General features: G+C 46.2%; 1 long non-coding RNA gene across 1 annotated transcript in view; it reads left to right on the plus strand.

Moving 5' to 3' along the window:
• Positions 1-3,746: 3,746 nt before the first annotated feature.
• Positions 3,747-20,145, plus strand: part of LOC115479229 — a 28,915-nt gene continuing 12,516 nt past the window's right edge. Inside the window, exons 1-2 of the long non-coding RNA XR_003943631.1 lie at positions 3,747-4,295; positions 8,256-8,428. This is a non-coding gene — a long non-coding RNA (uncharacterized LOC115479229). The remainder of the gene's footprint in view (positions 4,296-8,255; positions 8,429-20,145) is intronic.

Genomic DNA, 20,145 nt, shown 5'->3' on the forward strand with positions numbered 1-20,145 from the left:
CCACTCCTTCCCGGGTGTCCACTCTATTACAAATCTTAGTATCATCCGCAAATAGGCAAACTTTACCTTCTAACCCTTCGGCAATGTCACTCACAAATATATTGAACAGAATCGGCCCCAGCACTGATCCCTGAGGCACTCCACTACTCACCTTTGCCTCCTCCGAGCGAACTCCATTTACCACCACCCTCTGTCGTCTGTCCATCAACCAGTTCCTAATCCAGTTCACCACTTCGGGACCTATCTTCAGCCCATCAAGTTTATTTAAAAGCCTCCTGTGGGGAACCATGTCAAAAGCTTTGCTGAAATCTAAATAGATTACGTCTATAGCATGTCGATGATTCAATTCTCCAGTTACCCAATCAAAGAATTCAATGAGATTCGTTTGGCACAATTTCCCTCTGGTAAAACCATGTTGTCTCGGATCTTGCAACTTATTGGCTTCCAGGAAATTCACTATCCTTTCCTTCAGCATTGCTTCCATTACTTTTCCAATAACCGAAGTGAGGCTTACCGGCCTGTAGTTTCCAGCTTCTTCCCTATCACCACTTTTGTGAAGAGGGACCACATCCGCCGTTCTCCAATCCCTCGGAACCTCTCCCGTCTCCAAGGATTTATTAAACAAATCTTTAAGAGGACCCGCCAGAACCTCTCTGAGCTCCCTCAATATTCTGGGGTGGATCCCGTCTGGTCCCATGGCTTTGTCCACCTTTAGCTTTCCAAGTTGTTCATAGACGCTCTCTTCTGTGAACGGTGCTATATCCACTCCATTCTCAAATGTACTTTTGCCAGTCCCTCGTGGTCCTTCTCCAGGATTTTCTTCAGTGAAAACAGAACAAAAGTATCTATTTAGCAAATTGGCTTTTTCTTCATCATTATCTACATAGCGGTTAGCTGTTGAGTGAAGAACAATTTTCTCAGATTCGTTTTAAATTTACTACATTGTAGCTTCATCGCATGCCCCCCAGTCCTAGTATTTTTCGAAAGGGTAAACAAACGCTTCACATCTACCTGTTCCACTCCACTCATTATTTTATAGACCTCTATCATATCTCCCCTCAGCTGCCTTTTCTCCAAGCTGAAGAGCCCTAGCCACTTTAGCCTTTCCTCATAGGGAAGTCGTCTCATCCCCTTTATCATTTTCGTCGCCCTTCTCTGCACCTTTTCTAATTCCACTATATCTTTTTTGAGATACGGTGACCAGAATTGAACACAATATTTGAGGTGTGGTCACCCATGGTGCGGTACAAAGGCATTATAACATCCTCACTTTTGTTTTCCATTCCTTTCCTAATAATACCTAACATTCTATTTGCTTTTTTAGCCGCAGCAGCACACTGAGCAGAAGGTTTCAACGTATCATCAATGACGACACGGAGTCACAGATCAAGAAAGGGATATAGGTGTCGTCATTGATGATACGTTGAAACCTTCTGCTCAGTGTGCTGCTGCGGCTAAAAAAGCAAATAGAATGTTAGGTATTATTAGGAAAGGAATGGAAAACAAAAGTGAGGATGTTATAATGCCTTTGCATCGCACCTGGGTCCGCCTGCCTGAAGTGCACTGCACCCACTAAAACTGCTCCAGGGACCTGCATATTGCTGTCACGGTCCGAGTATGACATCTGAGGCTGGCAATATTTTGAAAGATATTTTTTGAGGGTGGGAGGGGGTTAGTGACCACTGGGGGAGTAACGGGAGGTCATCCCCGATTCTCTCCGGTGGTCATTGGTCATTTCGGGCACCTTTTTGTGCATTGGTTGTGAGAAAATCACGACCAGGTAAAGTCGTCCAAGTGCTCGTCAGGGATGACCTTTTTTTTCCCATTATGGGTCGAGAAAGGCCTAGTGTTAGGCACGCCCCAGGTCCCGCCTCCAGCACGCCCCCTTGAACTTTGGCTGTCCCTGCGACGGAAAGCAGTTGTGGACGTCCAAAATCAGCTTTCGATTATACCGATTTGGACAACCCTATGAGAAGGACGTCCATCTTCAGATTTGTGTCGAAAATGAGCCCGTTTGTGTGCTTTTGAATACACTGTGTAATTTTGTTCTTTATAATAGTCTCTACCACAATATTATTTCTTCAGGAAAGCGTTAGTCTTTTTTTGTTTGATGAGAAATATGTTTTTTAGTTTGTGTATTTGATGAGAAAGAGCCTTTTTAGTTTCAATGTATTAGATGTTCAACTGTAATTAATGTTTTAGATGTGCATTTGATGTGAGATTTTTTTTTTAGTTTCAATGTATTAGATATGCAATTGTAAACTCTCCCGAAAAAAAAGACTTATTTGTAATACGCTTAGAATCTCTTTTGAACTTAGCAGAATATAAGAATCTTTTAGCACAGTATAACATGCAATTTTATAATCTGATATCAATTTATAGATTATTGTTAGTATTAAATGTTTAATTTAAAAATACAGCTTTGTGTTTCCTTTTCCAGAAGTTTGAATGCATTTCTTCACAACACCAAGACCTTGAATTCAACTTGGAGAAATAAATATTCAGATAAGTACCTGTATTCTGGGTGCTTTCTACTAAAATGTCAGGTTTCTCCCTGAGACACTGGGTTGTGAGCCCTTGGACCCCTGCCGTGGAGCGGCAGGCAAAACCACCCCACACAGGGATAAGACAGAACTCTGACAGGGATGGCTAGTCTTCACCTGCACTTAACCACCATTCCTCAGGAGTTGAGCCCCTGGGTGCAGGTGGCTGGCAGGACTTACCAGACAGGGCAGGTACTGGATACCCACTAGGCAGGAAGTAGACAGGCAAAAGGGTCAGGAACAGAAAGCTGCAAAGCAGCCACTCAAACAGGGTACAAATACTGACAGACAAGAGACAAGACTGAAAGCTGCAGAGCAGCCACTAAAACAGGGAACAAATACTGACAGACAAAAGACAAGACTGAAAGCTGCCAGGGCAGCCACTAAAACGGAACAAATACTGACAGACAAGAGACAAGACTGAAAGCTGCAGAGCAGCCACTAAAACAGGGAACAAATACTGACAGACAAAAGACAAGACTGAAAGCTGCCAGGGTAGCCACTAAAACGGAACAAATACTGACAAGAGACAAGACTGAAAGCTGCCAGGCAGCCACTAAACAAGAAACACAGACAACCAAGAACTAGACAGAGAAATACAAACAAGAAACAAGACTGGGAACAAGCAATACAGTACAAGAAAAACTACACAAAGACTATACTAGAAACAAGAAACTCAGACAATAAACTGGACTAGGCAGAAGTGCACAGCGCACACCAGCATACCAGGGACCTTAGGCAATGCAAAGGCAAACAGAAGTTTCCAAATGGCTAATAAGCCCAGCAGCAGCTGAGACTCAGCTGCAGCAATCACAAGGCAGCTATGGGTGCTGTGCAGGCACAAACAAGAAAGACAAGTCTGGCAGCCTGGAAGATCGGACCGGACTGAGCTGAAGCCTGGAACGGGTAGAGACAGCAAGACAGTCTATGGCAGCCACCGGTTCTGGTCACCAGAGGGCGAGGAGAGCACAAACCAAGAAGCAGGCAGAAAGCATACTGAAGCATACACAGGTGCAGCACAGTGGAGCAATCAGAGCCATGCTGGAAGCAGCCAGCACACAGAGACAGAGCTAAGTCAGGCAACACACACAGGTGCAGTATAGTGGGGTAATTAGAGCCACGCTGGAAGCAGCCAGCACACAGAGAAAGAACCAACTCAGAAGGGACAGACAGAAGCCAGCTCAGAAGCTGACCCCCCAGAAATAAGGTAAGTCTGAGAGGGGTCACGACCACAGACGTGACATAAAATCACCTACTCGTATTCATTTAATCACTAACTAGATACTTACTTCACCTTTTTGTTCAATAGGAACCCCATGTGACGGAATTCATTGTGGTCAGTTTATACAAGATCCTTATCAATAAGGGATTTTTTTCTCTTTTCTGTTTTTCTCTCTCTTACTTCCAGGGGGTATTCCACTAGGAAGTCCTTTGGGTTCAAAAGGAAGAAGTTTACCACCTGATGTGAGAGCAACGCCCTTGATCCTTTTTTTCCGTCCTACACAAAAACTGCTTGAATACCTTCTGCAGTTGTCTTAACACCAACTCAGTAAGGGTTCACCTCAGTGCAGTTGGAGTAAACCATCTCTGCTCAGCCTTTAGTTCTTTGCTTCATGAGGGGCTTGCTTCTACTGAAGTCTCCTATCAAGCTTCCTACAGTGTCATGCGACCTGTCCTGCTATGGATTTACAGACTGTCTCAATGACACAGACTACTCAATAATTACTATGGATTCTTTTGGATTCGTATTAGGTAAATGAGACCTTTATTAGAGGTTCTAAAATCTACAGTGATTAAGATATATACAATAATTAAATCATCTAACTAAAAGAAAGCTATAAGACAGATATACACATATTATACATACAACAGCACTGGTCAGGAATTTCACGCCCTTATCTCATCAGCCGGGAAGCCCGCAGCGAAAGCCCGAAGTCTCCTTATGACCAGGAACAAGTCTTTTCTGCACGATGCATCCATCCACAGACGAGCCTCAAAGCTCTGCTGCAACAAGCCCCCCTTTTTATTAAACTAAAGCTTATTTTCAGAGCCAAGGAAAATTACAGAATGCTTGAGAATAGGTAAACAAGCTACACTGTGGGAATGTGGTCACATGTTTCCAAGTTCAGGTGGCCAGTCTGAACTTCGAAAACAAGCACCATCCTCCTCTTCACATACCAAATTAATTAGAGCTGTGTCTCATCTTCTGCATTCCAACTTATTTTCACACAAAGTTAAACAATTATTTTTAAACAGAATTACTTCTAATCAACAATACAGACCCCAAGTGCACTTGTTAGTCAAGGCAGATAGAGTTGAAAAGCAATCTCTAAAATCCTTTTTATTATAGGACCTTAATATTTTGACTCAGGTAATGAAAGCACCTTTTTAGCTGTTTGATACCTGTTGCCTGAAGAACTTGATCTAGAAGGCCCTATTTTTGGTGACAGGGTCAGTGAGCTCCAGGATCTAGCAGCTGATCCACTTTATTCAAAGTTTTACAATAGCAGTTTTCTTGCACTTGAATCAAATTCCTTGCTAAGGTAGTGTTGGAATTCCATCTTAATCAATTGTTCTTTTAGCATTTTTTTTTCCCAAATACATACCCATTCAAGTGAAAGTACACTGCACATTCTGAACTGCAAGAGAGCCTTTGCCTTCTATCTGGAGTGGACTAAAGCCCATAGAAAGTCCACCCAGCTTATTGTTTCTTTTGACCCAAACAAGATTGGGGTTGTCATCAACAAACACATTCTTTCCAATTGCTTAGCAGACTGCATTTTCTTCACTTATGCACAGGCTGGGCTGATTTTAGAAGGTCACAGTTCATATTGTTAGAATTATGGCTACGTCAGTAACCCATTTGAGCTCAGCCTCTGGAGGAAATTTGCAGAGCTGCAATGTGAATTTCAGTGTACATATTCACATCTCACTACTGTTTGGAACAGGACTTCCAATGCAACAGTTGGTTTGATCAGATGGTGTTTCAGAATCTATTTGGGGTCTACAATCCAGCTCCAACCACCTAGGGCCTTATGTTCCAGACTACCTTAAAAAAATAAAAGCAAGTTTAGATGATATGTTTGAGATGTTTCTGACCTTGCCTGCTGCAACCCGGGTTATTTTTCCCTTTTTTGTTTATGGCAGCCTGGCACCTATGGATTCCCAATAGTAAGAATATTTACATCCTGCTTGTCCTAGAAGAAAACGGTTACTTATCTATTTAAGGTGTTCAAGTACAGCAGGATGAATATCCTTACTCGCCCACCCCTCCTCCTTTATCTATCTCCCCTTGGAGTTTTAGAAACATAGAAAAATGAAGGCAGATAAAGACCATATGGCCTATCTAGTCTGCCCATCCATGCCACCACTATACAATCCTCTCTCCCTTAGAGATCCAATGTACTTGTCCCAAGCTTGCTTGAATTCAGATATAATGTTTGTCTCCACCTCTTCCACTGGGAGGCCATTTCACAAATTCACCACCCTTTCCATTAAAAAAGTATTTCCTGAAGGTACTTCTAAGTCTACCCCTTTTCACCTTCATCCTATGCCCCCTCATTCCAAAGTTTCCTTTCAATTGAAAGAAATTTGCCTCCTGTGCTGGGGCTGAGGTATAGGGATGGGGTGGATGAAGGGTGGAGGGGGATATTTGACAGAAGGGGGAATTTCATTAAACTATGGGATAATTGCAAAAAATGTTTTGCGGGTAGGCTGTTGATACTTACTTAGAAATCTGTGATAACAAATGGCATTTCAATTAGATAATGGTTTGAAAACTAAATAAAAGTTTTTTTTAAAGGCTGGATGTAGACAAAACGATCTCCTGTGATCAGCCTCCAAATCATTCCATCATCTGTAACAATGCCTTCTGTTTATTGTAGTATTTAATATAACTTGCCTGTATGTTGTAATACCTCCTATTACACTGTAGAGTACTGATTATTACTCACCTGTGCAGTGTAATCTCTCATTAATCTGTACAGCATTTGCTTTCATTACTTGCCTGTGTATCAATCCCTTTCCTTTTGGGTCTGTGTTGTTTTGGTTTAATTGTTTGGCTGATTTTAACCAAAATTTCTCCTCCCCTAAATCCATGTGCTTCTCCTCCTCTGTCTTCCCTCCCCTCCGTCCATGTCCAGCATTTTCCTCTCCCCCTCCACTCCATCCATGTGCATCTACATCCTCTGTCTTCCCTCCCCTCCATCCATGTCCAGTATTTCTCCTCTCACCCTTCCCCTCCAACCGTGTACATCTCTTTCCTTCCCTCCAACATTTCTCCTCTGTTCCCTCCTCCACTCCATCCATGTCCAGCATTTCTCCTCTCTCCCCTCCATCCATGTGCATCTCCTTCCTGTCTTCCCTCTACTCCATCTATGTCCAGCATTTCTCCTGACCTTCCCTCCATCCATGTCCAGAAACTCTGCTCTCTCCCCTGCCCTCTCTTCCCATCCATGTCCAGATTCTCCTCTGCCCTCCCATCTGTGTCCCACGATTCTCCTCTCTCCCCTCCATGTCCAGCGATTCTCCCCTGCCTTTCTCTCCATGTCCAGAGATTCTCCTTTGTCTCCTATCCTCCCCTCCATGTCCAGTAACTCGCCCCAGGCCTCCACCTGCCCCCCCCCCGACGCGTTTAAATCTTTTTTTTTACGTGAATTTGCAGCGCCGGCGTTAGTGAGAGGACCAGGCTCGCCTCCTCCTGCCTTCCCTTCGTTCCCTCTCAGTGTCCCGCCTTCCTGTGACGTAGTTTCCTGTTTCCGCAAGGGTGGGACACTGAGAGGGAATGAAGGGAAGGCAGGAGGAGGCAAGCCTGCTCCTCTAACGCCGGTGCTGCGACTTCACCTAAAAAATAATAATAAAAGATTTAAATGCGACGCGGGGGGGTGGGACTGTCTGGAAGATAAGTGCGGGCTAGGGTGCTGGAACGCGACGGGGGCTTAAAAGGGGCGTCGCGGGTGGCAGGAATGGAAAGCAGGGCTGGGGAGCTAAGGGCAGGTAGGTGAGCCTAGGGAAAAAAAGGTGCCGGTACGCTGTACCTGCGATTACTGGCACAAAAAAAGCACTGATTGTACCAGCCCTTTAGTGGCATGGACATTGAAGGGCAAAATTTCTGACTTAGAGCAGTTATTGAGCCTGCAAATAGGCGGGAAAATGTGGGATACAAATGTAATAAATAAATAATTGTATAGCCAGAGAAGGTACCAAACTTGTCTGAGGTTAAGTAATGATGGAATGGTTTTGTCTGGCTATTGTATAATAAAACATCATCTGCATACGCAGATAATTTATATTTATGGTCATTAAGCTGGATTCCATAAATATTAGCATTTTGTTTTATGGCTAGCAGCAAAGGTTCCAATGCTAAGTCAAGTAAGAGTGTCGATAAAAGCATCCTTGACAGGTACCCCTTTCTGGTTTAAGCAGAAGGGTTACTATAAAGAGACCTTAACAATGTGGCAGAATTTAGGACCAAAACCAAATTTTTTCAATACTCAACATATATTGCCATTAAACTTTGTCAGAAGCGTTCTCAGCATCAGGAGACACCGAGAAGGCTGGATCAGGCAAGTGTCCTGAGTATTGCAATAATTGAAGACAGAGTCTTATATTGTTCGAGGAGTATCTGTTACAACTAATTTTGAAATATATTGGGATAGTCTGTTAGCCAATAATTTAGCATAAATTTTTCCATCTATATTTTACTCCTGCCAGTTCATCTATCCATACTAGACTGATCTGGTGCTGTGCCACAGCAGCAGGTGGGAAAGTATACACATTAACAATGAGACACTTCAAAAAGCTTCTGGAATAGTTGTTGGAGAGCGTTCCATCACAGGTTCTGTCAGATGATGTCTCCTGCCATCCTCTGAGAACATCTGCTACAGGTTAGTAAGTACCTTTTGGAACCTTTTTATTAAAGCTCAGCGTGCTAATGACATTAGCAAGTGCTAAGCTTTAGTAAAAGGGCCTCTTTTGATTTTTTTTTTTTTTTACTCTGCTCCTCATGACACCTACACAAGAATAGACTCATTTTTAATTTCAAAAGTTTGCCAACAGTTCTGGAAACCAGGGCCACCGAGAGACAAAGCCAGGCCCGGGGCAGACAGTCTTAAGGCCTCCCCCGCACCCCCTTCCCACATCAGTCAAAAGTAATCTTTTGATAATATTTATAATTTAATATATTGTAATAATTATATAGAATACTTAGAGACAGGCTACTGACATACTTATGTAAAGATAGGCTGTGGTTGTATCCTAGCGGAGGAATGCTTTGCAACCTTTTTTGTTGGCAAATGTTTCTATGACAGTGTCAGAGTTGATGCATCTTCCTAATTCAGCCTCTATGGCATGCAGGCCTAAACTGCTGAATCTCAGCTGTCCCATTGTTGATCAAAGCATACTTTTTACTCTTTTCATGTTCAGCTTGAGCTACAGATACTGGTAGAGAACAAAATATGTGTAAATCAGTATAGACATTTTGAAACAGAGGGGACAGATTCAAACACTTTAACTCGTTCAGTAGTTCAAGGGGCTCCATTGGGTTATTTCCAATATTGGCTGTATGAATTTCTTTTAAGTGTTTTATTTCTTCAAAAATGCTGAAGAAGAAACATCAACGCTGTATTTAGAGCGAAAGGTTTTAAACCTGCCTTCTATTTCTTTATCAGATAGAAGAGATACATTCAAAGGAAGCTGAACATTTCATGAAGTTTCACACACTCTTCATATTTCACCATTACATTTGCAATAACACAATCAAAACATAAAAGACCTTTTTTTAACCACTCTTCATAATCACTTTCGTTTACCTCTGATATATTTCATTGGTCTGGTTCATCTGCCATTCTTTTTCTTTTCTTAATTCTAATTTGTGGAAATTCCATATTGAAACCTACTTTTTCAGCAACCAGTTTCTTTCAAAATGGCACTCCAATTTTTTCTAATAACTTTCAAGTTTGATACTAAGTTCAGAATTTTTATTTCAATTTCTAATTAACATTTCTTTGCTTGCAACACTTTGTTGTGGTAATCTATTTCCTTCAAAATCTTAAGGCAGAGAGAGCACAAAAGGACACATTGACATGATTTCAGATATATCTGCAGTCCATCAATTTCATCTTGGGTCTAATGTTTAGACTTTCCATTTCTTCAAGTGCTTTCAAAATACCTGGCAGATGTGCAGCTATAGGTTGTATGCTTTCAACCCTTGCAGACCAACGGGTATCCAACATTCTATGCAATGAATCATTGTTGTCTTTCATAAGTGTTTCCCATCTTTGAGGACTTCAGGCAAATAGAGAATATAACTTTTCAACTACTCTGAAAAATGACACAACCTGAATATTGCTTTCTGCTGCATGGACTCCCACAAATTTAGACTGTGGCAAGCACAGGGTGAAAACTCAGCCAACTGATTTATTCTTAATTTGTGAGCTTTAGCGCCACTTTAAGCTCCACTCATGTTGCTATCATTGTCGTACCCCTGACCCCAACACTCGGAAATAGGAATTTTGTGTTTTCCGAGAACCTCAATAGATAGGCAATGTCAGTTTACAAACTCCATAAATCTTTCCTCAATCTTATGAAATTCAGTTTCCTCCTTCAAAAGAGCATATCTTAAGATGAAACTAGTTTGTTTAATGTGAATGGAATCAGGAGTGGCATCAACAATGATAAATCTCTTTCCATTAAAAAAAGTTTTCTAACATGATCAGCACAGCACGCTATGAACTTATTATGTAGGTCTGATACATAGTGGCTCATTTTCAAGGCACTTAGACTTACAAAGTTCAGTAGTAACCTATGGAACTTTGTAAGTCTAAGTGCTTTGAAAATATGTCTCATAGTGAACTTGCATCCGAGCACAAGCTGTGTGTTGTGATTCTCTCACTTTCTTGAGGTGATGCTCTAGAAGAGAATCATAGTGACTTACATAGTAACATAGTAGATGGCGGCAGATAAAGACCTGTATGGACCATACAGTCTGTCCAACAAGATAAACTCACTGTATGTGCTATTTTATATTGTAAACGGGACCGCTGCGCCAGTAGGGGGAGGAAGGAAGTCTCCTCCCCAGGATTAATCCGAGCCCCACAAATTTCCACCAGTAGATACCTTCAAATATTCTTTTCTTTTTATTTTGTTTCCAAGTTACAAACAAAAGCTTCAGTCCAGCCCTGGGTTAGGGCTGCCCCAGGAAGGGTTGTGCTGCCCCTCACCCAGCAATCCAAAGTCTCTGCCCTTTCTTGAGGGCTGCAATAGTCCCCTTTGTAAATACTTCCTTTTCAAAGTAGGTATCACAAGCAGTGCTGGCCTTTCAGCAGGATTGTTCCCTCCTGTCCAAACAGGGTTTCCAGCTCCCACAGTTCTTACACAACAATCAGGAGCAGCTGGGGAACCAGGCTTATAACTCTTCCAGCCCTCTGCCCTCCCCCACAGCAAACAGTTCTAATCAAAACAGGCTTCTTCCTTACAACAGGTTTTAAATCAAAACTTTTAAACACATAGCTTTCCACCTTCAGGTGCTACCTTCCTAAGGGCTCTCCAGCTCCCATTCCATCCTGCCTTCTGCTTCTTGCTCAGCCTCTTTAACCCCCTCCTCCACCCAATCCATCCCCTCCTCCTCCTGCTTCTCACCCCACTCTTCCCTCTTACAGGTGGGAGGCATGATGTATTGATTACGGAGCCAGGGGAACTGGGCTTCTTCCTTCTCCCTCCCTCTTGTGGTCAGAGTTGGTATATACCCATCTTGTCTATCCCTGGGGCTCCCCTTGCTGGGACGGCCAATGCATTCTGGGAGACGTAGTTCAGGATTTTGTACCTCTGGGATGTAGCCTTGTCACAATATGTATACCTGACCTTGATTTGTCCTCGTCATTTTCAGGGCACAGACCATAGAAGTCTGCCCAGTACTAGCTTCGTTTTCATCTCCACCACCTCCCGCGGGAGGATATTCCAAGTATCCACCACCCTCTCCGTGAAAAATACTTCTTGACATTTTCCTGAGTCTGCCCTCCTTCAGCCTTAATTCATGTTCGCTAGTTCTACCACCTCCCCATCTCTGGAAAAGGTTTGTTTGCGTTTTAATACCTTTCAAATATTTGAACGTCTGTATCATATCACCCATGTTTTTCCTTTCCTCCAGGGAATACATGTTCGGATCAGTAAGTATGTCCTCGTACATCTTGTAACGCAAATCCCATACCATTTTTGTAACTTTTCTTTGCACTGCTTCAAGTCTTTTTACATCCTTAGCAAGATCCTCTAGGTGGCATTTTCTGAAATACTTCCCGTTCCACACGCAGGGCCCAAGAGACAGGCAGAGCTCCAGAGTCTCAATGCGTGGATGAGACAGTGGTGCAAGGAGGAGGGTTTCAGATTTGTCAGGAACTGGGCAACATTCTGGGGAAGGGGGAGCCTATTCTGAAAGGATGGGCTCCACCTTAACTGGGATGGGACAGGGCTGCTGGCATCAACATTTAAAAAACAGATAGAGCAGCTTTTAAACTAGGAACGGGGGGAAGGCCGACAGTCGCACAAAAGTGTATGGTTCGGAATAAGGTATCTTGCAAAGCTATCTCCCAAACAGGGAAGACAGTGTTTATTGATAGTGAGGATGAAAAAGAGACTGTAGTAGATTCAATGTCCTTAAATAAAAATAATTTTAAAAAACGACAAAGGATAGTAAATTAATACTGTCATGTAATCAACATTCTGTAATAAGGAATAAGAAGCCTAGTTTGAAGTGTCTATGCAAATGCTATGAGCCTAAGACATAAGAGGGGAGAATTGGAATATATTGCACTGAATGAAGAATCTACTATAATAAAACTCACCTTCAACGTTCTGAAGACAACGTTCTGAAGTCACTCAGTCACTCCCTGAAGGGTTCATGGATTCATGGTGGTGAAGCCACAACACTGACCGTGTCTCTCTGCCCCGCCCTCGCATGATGGACCAATCAGAAAAAACACCCTCAACATTCTGAAACACAAAGGACCATCACAACACCGTTCCCAGGCAACACTAGGCAATGTAAGACGGACCAATCAGAGGAAACTACGTGACAATAAGGGAGGAGCATTCCCCAGCAGAATGGATCATTATCTGTGCAGCACGGAGAGCACAGAACCACCGCTGGAAAAAACAAAACAAAAAAAGACACGTCAACAACCTGCACACACACCGCACCCTCACACACACACACACACACACAAAATAACTCTGACACATACACACACACACAAAAAAAGCCACATGCTAGCGCCCGTTTCATTGGTTTCGGAAACGGGCCTTTTTTACTAGTTAGATATAATAAGCATCTCTGAGACCTGGTGGAAGGAGGATAACCAGTGGGACACTGTCATACCGGGGTACAAATTATATCGTAGTGATAGGGTGGACCGGAATGGGGGAAGAGTAGCACTGTATATTAACGAGAGCCTTGAATCAAATAGATAGAAAATTCTGCAGGAAACAAAAGACCTCTTGGAATCATTGTGGATTGAAATTCCAAGTGTTAGGGGGAAAAGGACGGTGATAGGGGTATACTGGAGGAGTGGCCTAGTGGTTAGGGTGGTGGACTTTGGTCCTGGGGAACTGTGGAACTGAGTTCGATTCCCACTTCAGGCACAGGCAGCTCCTTGTGACTCTGGGCAAGTCACTTAACCCTCCATTGCCCCATGTAAGCCGCATTGAGCCTGCCATGAGTGGGAAAGCGCGGGGTACAAATGTAACCAAAAAAAAAAAGCATACAGATGCTATGGCTTCTCTCTCCCACCAGGCACCTTCTGCTTCCACCTCCTCAACCAGGAGGTATTTTGGTAGGTCACGGAGTGCTCCCTATTCCCATTCTAGGCTTAGGTACACTCAAACGTCTCACCAGCAGTCTCAGCCCCAGCATGCTCATTCCTGTCAGCAGCGTGCGCCTAAGGCCCCAAATGCTCCCCAGCAAAAGCAAGGGACAGGCTTTTGACTCGCTCCAGGACAGCATAGCCACAATAAAAGTGTCCATACCGGACGACTTGCCATTCAGGGGGAGGTTAATGTTTTTTCACCAAAGGAGGCTTCTCATAACCTCCGACTGGTGGGTTCTTCAAATAGTCCAGTTAGGATACACACTCAATCTGGACTCCAAACCTCCAAATTGCCCACCAAGAGCTCATTCCTTCAGCTCTCAGCACAAACAGGTACTTGCAGAGGAATTCTCTGCCCTTCTAAAGGCCCATGTGGTCAAACCCATTCCACCAGGAGAAGAAGGATTGGGATTCTATTCCAGGTACCTCCTTGTGCTAAAGAAAACAGGGGGGAATGTGTCCCATCCTAGACCTAAGGGCCCTGAACAAACTCCTGGTCCGAGAAAAGTTCAGGATGGTTTCCCTGGGCACCCTTCTTCCCATGATTCAGAAAGACGATTGTATATGCTCTTTGGACTTAAAGGATGCATACACCCACTTTCCAATACTTCCAGCTCACAGGAAGTATCCTCGATTTCGGCTGGGAATGCAGCACTTCCAGTACTGCTTGCTGCCCTTTGGCCTAGCATCAGCTCCCAGAGTTTTCACAAAATGCCTAGTGGTAGTTGCAGCGTCGCTATGCAGGCTGGGAGTGCATGTGTTCCCTTATCTAGAATATTGGCTGGTAAAGAGCACCTCGGAAGATGGTGCTCGGGAGTGCATGTGGAAGACTATTCAGGTGCTGGAACTGTGTCACAGTTGTGGCCGTGCCCTTATGTTCAGACCTACTGTTTGTCTGTATCTAGCTCTGTGATCTCTCCAGTCTGCCTTTTTCCCTATTGTTGTTGTTCCTGTAAGCCAAGCCTCGCTTTGGTCTCCCTGCTTCTGCTTCATTTCCTGTTGTTCTTCCTGTAAGCCAAGCCTCGCTTTGGTCTTCCTGCTTCTGCTTCATTTCCTACTTGTGACATCATCAGCCTTCTTCTGTCACATCAGGAACTGGTGCTGCTGGAAGCATTGGAGCGCTTCCTCCTGTCACTTGGTCAATTGGTTCCACCTGGACAGGCCCAGAATCTGGAACTGGAGAGGTGATCTCTGTTGCTTCTGCGTGTTGGGCTGCCCAGACCTGACTACAGGTCACCATAGCGGAAATGCTAACTCCGCTATCAAAGGTAATGTTCATTGGACCCATGGTGGTCCCACACAGCATTTGTACCGGCATATTTTTCATTGTTCCTACTTCTTTGTATCCAGGTTTGGTACCCCACTCCAGGAATACTCAAGCTGTCCTGTTCTGTTTCTGTTGGTGAGCTCTCAGGTTCCCTAAGGCCCCGCAAGGCCCCAGAGGACAGCCGAGCACCCCGAATCTTCACCCGCGGCGACCGCCGTTCACCGAGGGTTGAGCCCTCAGCTGCAGGCGGCCAGCAGGACTGCTGGAACCGCGGGGTGACGGCTGACCTGGATGGTAGTCAGAACGCAGTCTTTAAGGGAGGACTAGCAGAGGCGGCTAGCTCTCCGAGAGGGAACAGTCACTGGAGGATAGCTGGCAAGGGCAGCCAGCACGTAGCACAGACTATGGAAGAGGGCTAGCCGGACGGCTAGCAAAAGTCGCAGTCTCTGAAAGAGGGCTAGCAGGACGGCTAGCAAAAGTCACAGTCTCTGAAGGTGGCTAGCAGGGACAGCTAGCTGAAGAAGACAGTCTCTGAAGGGAGCTAGCAGGACGGCTAGCAAAAGTCACAGTCTCTGAAGGTGGCTAGCAGGGACGGCTAGCAGAAGTCACTGTCTCCACAGGAGGGCTAGCAGGACGGCTAGCGGGAGGCACAACACTGAAGGAAAGGCTAGCAGGACGGCTAGCTGAAACGGAACACAGTCTCTGGAGGTGGCTAGCAGGACGGCTAGCAGAAGTCACTGTCTCCGCAGGAGGGCTAGCAGGACGGCTAGCTGAAGAGGAACACAGTCTCTGGAGGTGGCTAGCAGGACGGCTAGCAGAAGTCACTGTCTCCGCAGGAGGGCTAGCAGGACGGCTAGCTGAAGAGGAACACAGTCTCTGGAGGTGGCTAGCAGGACGGCTAGCAGAAGTCACTGTCTCCGCAGGAGGGCTAGCAGGACGGCTAGCAGGAGATACAACACTGTCTCTGGAGGTGGCTAGCAGGACGGCTAGCAGAAGTCACTGTCTCCGCAGGAGGGCTAGCAGGACGGCTAGCAGGAGATACAACACTGAAGAAAAGGCTAGCAGGACGGCTAGCTGAAGAGGAACACAGTCTCTGGAAGTGGCAACACTCCGGGATCCACTGTGTCGGCTTCTGACGAACGAAACGGAAGCACTGGACCTCTTCCGTTTCGTTGTTTAAATCCTCCGCCCGTCCTTCCCCTCACAACAGCTGGAGCCAATCCCCCTAGCCCAGGCAGGCAGAGGAGGCCTGGATTGGCCCACCTGCCCGGCGGGCGGGGTCTCCTGGGCGATGCGCCAATCCGGCGCGAGTAGGCGGGGCTGGTTCGCTGGTCCTCTCCAACGAGGAGGACGACGACGCCGGCGCCACCATCTTGGCCGGCGTATCTCCTTCTCCGAGGCCGGCGCTTGCTCCCGCGGATCGCCGGCCTTGGAGCGGCCCGCGGCAGCGCCGGCCCTGTCGGCGGCTCCTCCTCGCCGCCCCGGATCCCGCGGCCTCCGCTGGTCCTCGCCCCCTACTGCGGGCCGCCAGGTAAGAGCCCGGGACGGGACACAAGCAATGGGTGCAGTCTCTCTGGATCCATTGGCTAACACTACCTCCGCAGTGCGCCCTGGAAGAATAGCATCTTCCAGCCCTAGCTCTGGTTATAACAAAGTCATGCTAGAGCCAGTGTCCACAAGCCTAGCCACCTGGGTCTGATTCACAGTTACTGGGGGTGCTGTAGTGTTGTGGAAACCCATCTGCTTCCTTGCATGGTGAATGGCTAGTAACTTTATGTGCTGAGGCAACTACCTGGGTCTCCTTCGTGGGACTGGAGTCACCCATGAAAGCCGCCCGCTTAGGTGCAGGCTTGGGATTATCCAGGCAATCTTCTTTGAAATGTCCTCTGTACCACACTGGTAACAAGGATGTTCATGCCTGCTGCCTTTAGATTTTTGGGGAACACTGGCGGGTTTGTTGACAGTCTCTGTGGTTGTAGAGATATTTGTCTTAGGGCCCTGCTGCCCTTAGATTCCAGCTGCTGCTGACAAGATGGCTTCTCTGTGCTATCTGTCACGGAACCCGGGATGGTGAGCCCTTGGGCTGCAGCAGACAAGTCCTCTAGAAAGGAGCAGAGCAGAGGCGAACCAGGCACGGAATACAAACAGAATACCAGACATGGCAAATAGACAGAGCACACTCAAGGCAAGCAACAAGTACCACCAGAAAAGGGAGATAGACCACTCAGGCGGGCCTCACAGCTGATCCGGAACCCACTCATACAGAGTCCAAGCATACGGGCCTAACGGCCAAACTGGAACCGATTCATACCAGAGGGAAGGGAAAAGAAACAGAACGGAATCTCTTGAGCAAGTACTACTCAAGCAGTGCACACATATGGCACTAAACAGAGCCACAAACAAGGGGTCAAAAGACCCTACAAAGAGGCACAAAGAAACTGAATGGGGAGAGACAACCCCACTATACTCACATGGTAGAAACCACTAGTAAAAGATAAGAAAACCACACAGGGAGGCAGCACTCAAACACAACCAGAAACCTCACAGAGAGAACGCAAACAGAAAGCACACAGGGAAAACTCAAGACAAGGCCACACAAAGGAACACTCATGGCTATGCCACACAGCATTCAAGGATAAGGGAAGCCACTCATGAAGGAACACTCTAAGCTGTACCATACTGCACTCAGGGAAGAGGGGAGCCACTCAAAGGAATACTCAAGGGTGTGCCACCAGGCACTCAAGGAAAAAAGGGAAGCCACTCATAGGAATACACAAGGCTGTGCCACACAGCACTCAAGGATAAGGGAAGCCAGTCATGAAGGAACACTCTGAGCTGTACCATACAGCACTCAGAGAAGAGGGAAGCCACTCAAGGGTGTGCCACCAGGCACTCAGGGGAAAAAGGGAAGCCACTCATACGAATACACTAGGCTGTGCCACACAGCACTCAAGAGAAAACGGAAACCATTCATAGGAACACTCTAGGCTGTACCATACAGCACTCGGGGAAAAGGGAAGCCACTCATAGGAATACACAAGGCTGGCCACGCAGCACTCAAGCGTAAAGGGGAGCCAACTATAGGAATACACTCTAGGCTGTACCATATAGCACTCAAGGGTAAAGGGAAGCCATTCATAGGAACACTCTAGGCTGTACCATACAGCACGCAGGGAAAAGGGAAGCCACTCATAGGAATACACAAGGCTGGCCACACAGCACTCAAGGGTAAAGGGGAGCCAACTATAGGAATACACTCTATGCTGTACCATAAAGCACTCAAAGGTAAAGGGAAGCCACCTATAGGAATACAAAAGGCTGTGCCACACAGTGACAGACCTTGTACCAAGTAGAGTGCTGCCGAGCCCAGTACTCGGACCAGGTTCTGCTTGGCGGCCGGACAACCCCGAGTTTCACCTGCGCTGACCGCTGTTCCCCAGAGGTTGAGCCCCTAGGTGCAGATGGCCTGCAGGGCTTACGAGATGGAGCAGGAAGCGGGGTGATGAACGTGACAGCCAGGCAGGCAGCAGGCAAGAGAATGATCCAGGTACAGGCATAGTCAGTAAGCAGGCAGCAGGTACAAGAATAATCCAGGTAAAGGCAAGGTCAGTAGGCAGGCAGCAGGTATAAGAGTAATCCAGGTACAGGCAAGGTCAGTAGGCAGGCAGCAAACACAAGAGTAATCCAGGTACAGGCAGAGTCAGTAGGCAGGCAGCAGACAAAAGAGTAATCCAGGTACAGGCTAAGTCAGCAACTAAGAACAAAGTAGAGGAGAAGCACACTACCGAGCAAGTAACACCTACCAAAGTAGAAGCCGAAGCAAGGAGTTTAGGGTGAGCTCAGCTCATAAAGTGCTGGCGTCTGACATCAGCAGGGAGAAGGGACTGTAGAAAATGGCTGTCACTTACTTGGGAAAAACAGGTCAAGAGACTTCCAGTTGCCAGCTAGGCCTCAGAAAGACTTTAAAATCATAAACTGCCTCTGACTAGAAAAGATTGCACAGGGTTACAGTAAGACGGTGTTGTGACAGGCGAAACTTGCCAAGATTACAAAAGTAGCCAAGGACACGAGCAGAGGAAGGAGGAACCGGAAGACCAATAGGAGAGAAGCAAGGGAAGCCAGGCAGAGGAAGAGCAGACCCAGGTGGGTGGAAGCAAAGCAATCAAGGAGCCTGGAAGCCAGGCAGAGAGAGAGCAGAGCCAGGTGCATGGAAGCAAACCAATCAAGGAGCCTGCAGCCAGAGAAGAACTACACACACATGGCTCAGGGCTGTGCCAGTCAAGTGTGCCTGTCGGGACCCTATGCAGCCCAATGATGCTGCTTACGTTGAGGTAGGGGACATGACAGTACCCCCCCCCTTAAGTACCCCCCTCTGCCTAGGGCCAGGTTTGGATGGGTAGCGAGTATGGAACTCCTGGATCAATTCAGGTGCATGGACATTGGCAGCGTGCTCCCAGGAATTATCCTCGGGATCAAAGTGCTTCCAGGATAGCAAATAGAACAGCCGTCCCCTTTGACGTTTGGAGTCCAGAACCTCATCTACCTCGAATTCAGGATCCGGCTCGGAATCAAGAACGATGATCTTCTTTGGCTCTGGGTGCCATTTCGAGGTCAAGAATGGCTTTAACAGGGACACGTGGAAAGCGTTGTGGACCTTGAGATTACCTGGTAACTGGAGACGATAAGTGATGACTCCCACCCGAGATCGTACTGAAAAGGGTCCAATGTATCGGAGAGCAAACATGAAGGAGGGTAATCGGAGTCTCAAGTATTTGGTACTAAGCCAAACTTTTTGTCCAGATTAAAAGGTCAGAGCAGACCGCCTCTTACGATCTGCGAAAAGCTTGTATCTAGCAGCGGCTCGCTGAAGATGTTGTTGGATCCTGCTCCAAATGTCCTGGATATCAGTGAGGGTCTGTTGGAGCTGAGGTGAGGCTTGGGTCTGAGGGATCAGAAGTGGTAGTCGTGGGTGGTGCCCGTATACTGTAAAAAATAGTGACGTACGAGAGGCAGTTTGGAGACCGTTGTTATAGGGGAATTCTGCCCAGGGGAGTAATGTGGACCAATCATCCTGTCGGTTATTAGTATACATTCGCAGGAAGGTCTTGAGAGTTTGATTGACCCGTTCCACCATTCCATTGGTCTGTGGGTGGTATGCGGATGAAAAATGGGTGGTGATGCCAAAAGCAGAACACAGTGCTCTCCAGAACCTAGAAGTGAATAGAGACCCCCGATCACTTATGATCCGGAGAGGTAGGCCATGTAAACGAAAAATATGCTGGATGAAATTCTTGGCAAGAGTAGCGGCTAAGAGGAGAGATTTAATGGGAATGAAATGGGCCATAAGGTGGTAAATCAGTAACAAAGTCCATGGATACTTCCTGCCAAGGGAGCTGTGGGACATGACACACAGCACTCAAGGGAAAAGGGAAGCCACTCATAGGAACACTCTAGGCTGTACCATACAGCACTCAAGGGT

The sequence above is a fragment of the Microcaecilia unicolor genome, chromosome 10, assembly GCF_901765095.1.
Source record: "Microcaecilia unicolor chromosome 10, aMicUni1.1, whole genome shotgun sequence".
NCBI lineage: Eukaryota > Metazoa > Chordata > Amphibia > Gymnophiona > Siphonopidae > Microcaecilia > Microcaecilia unicolor.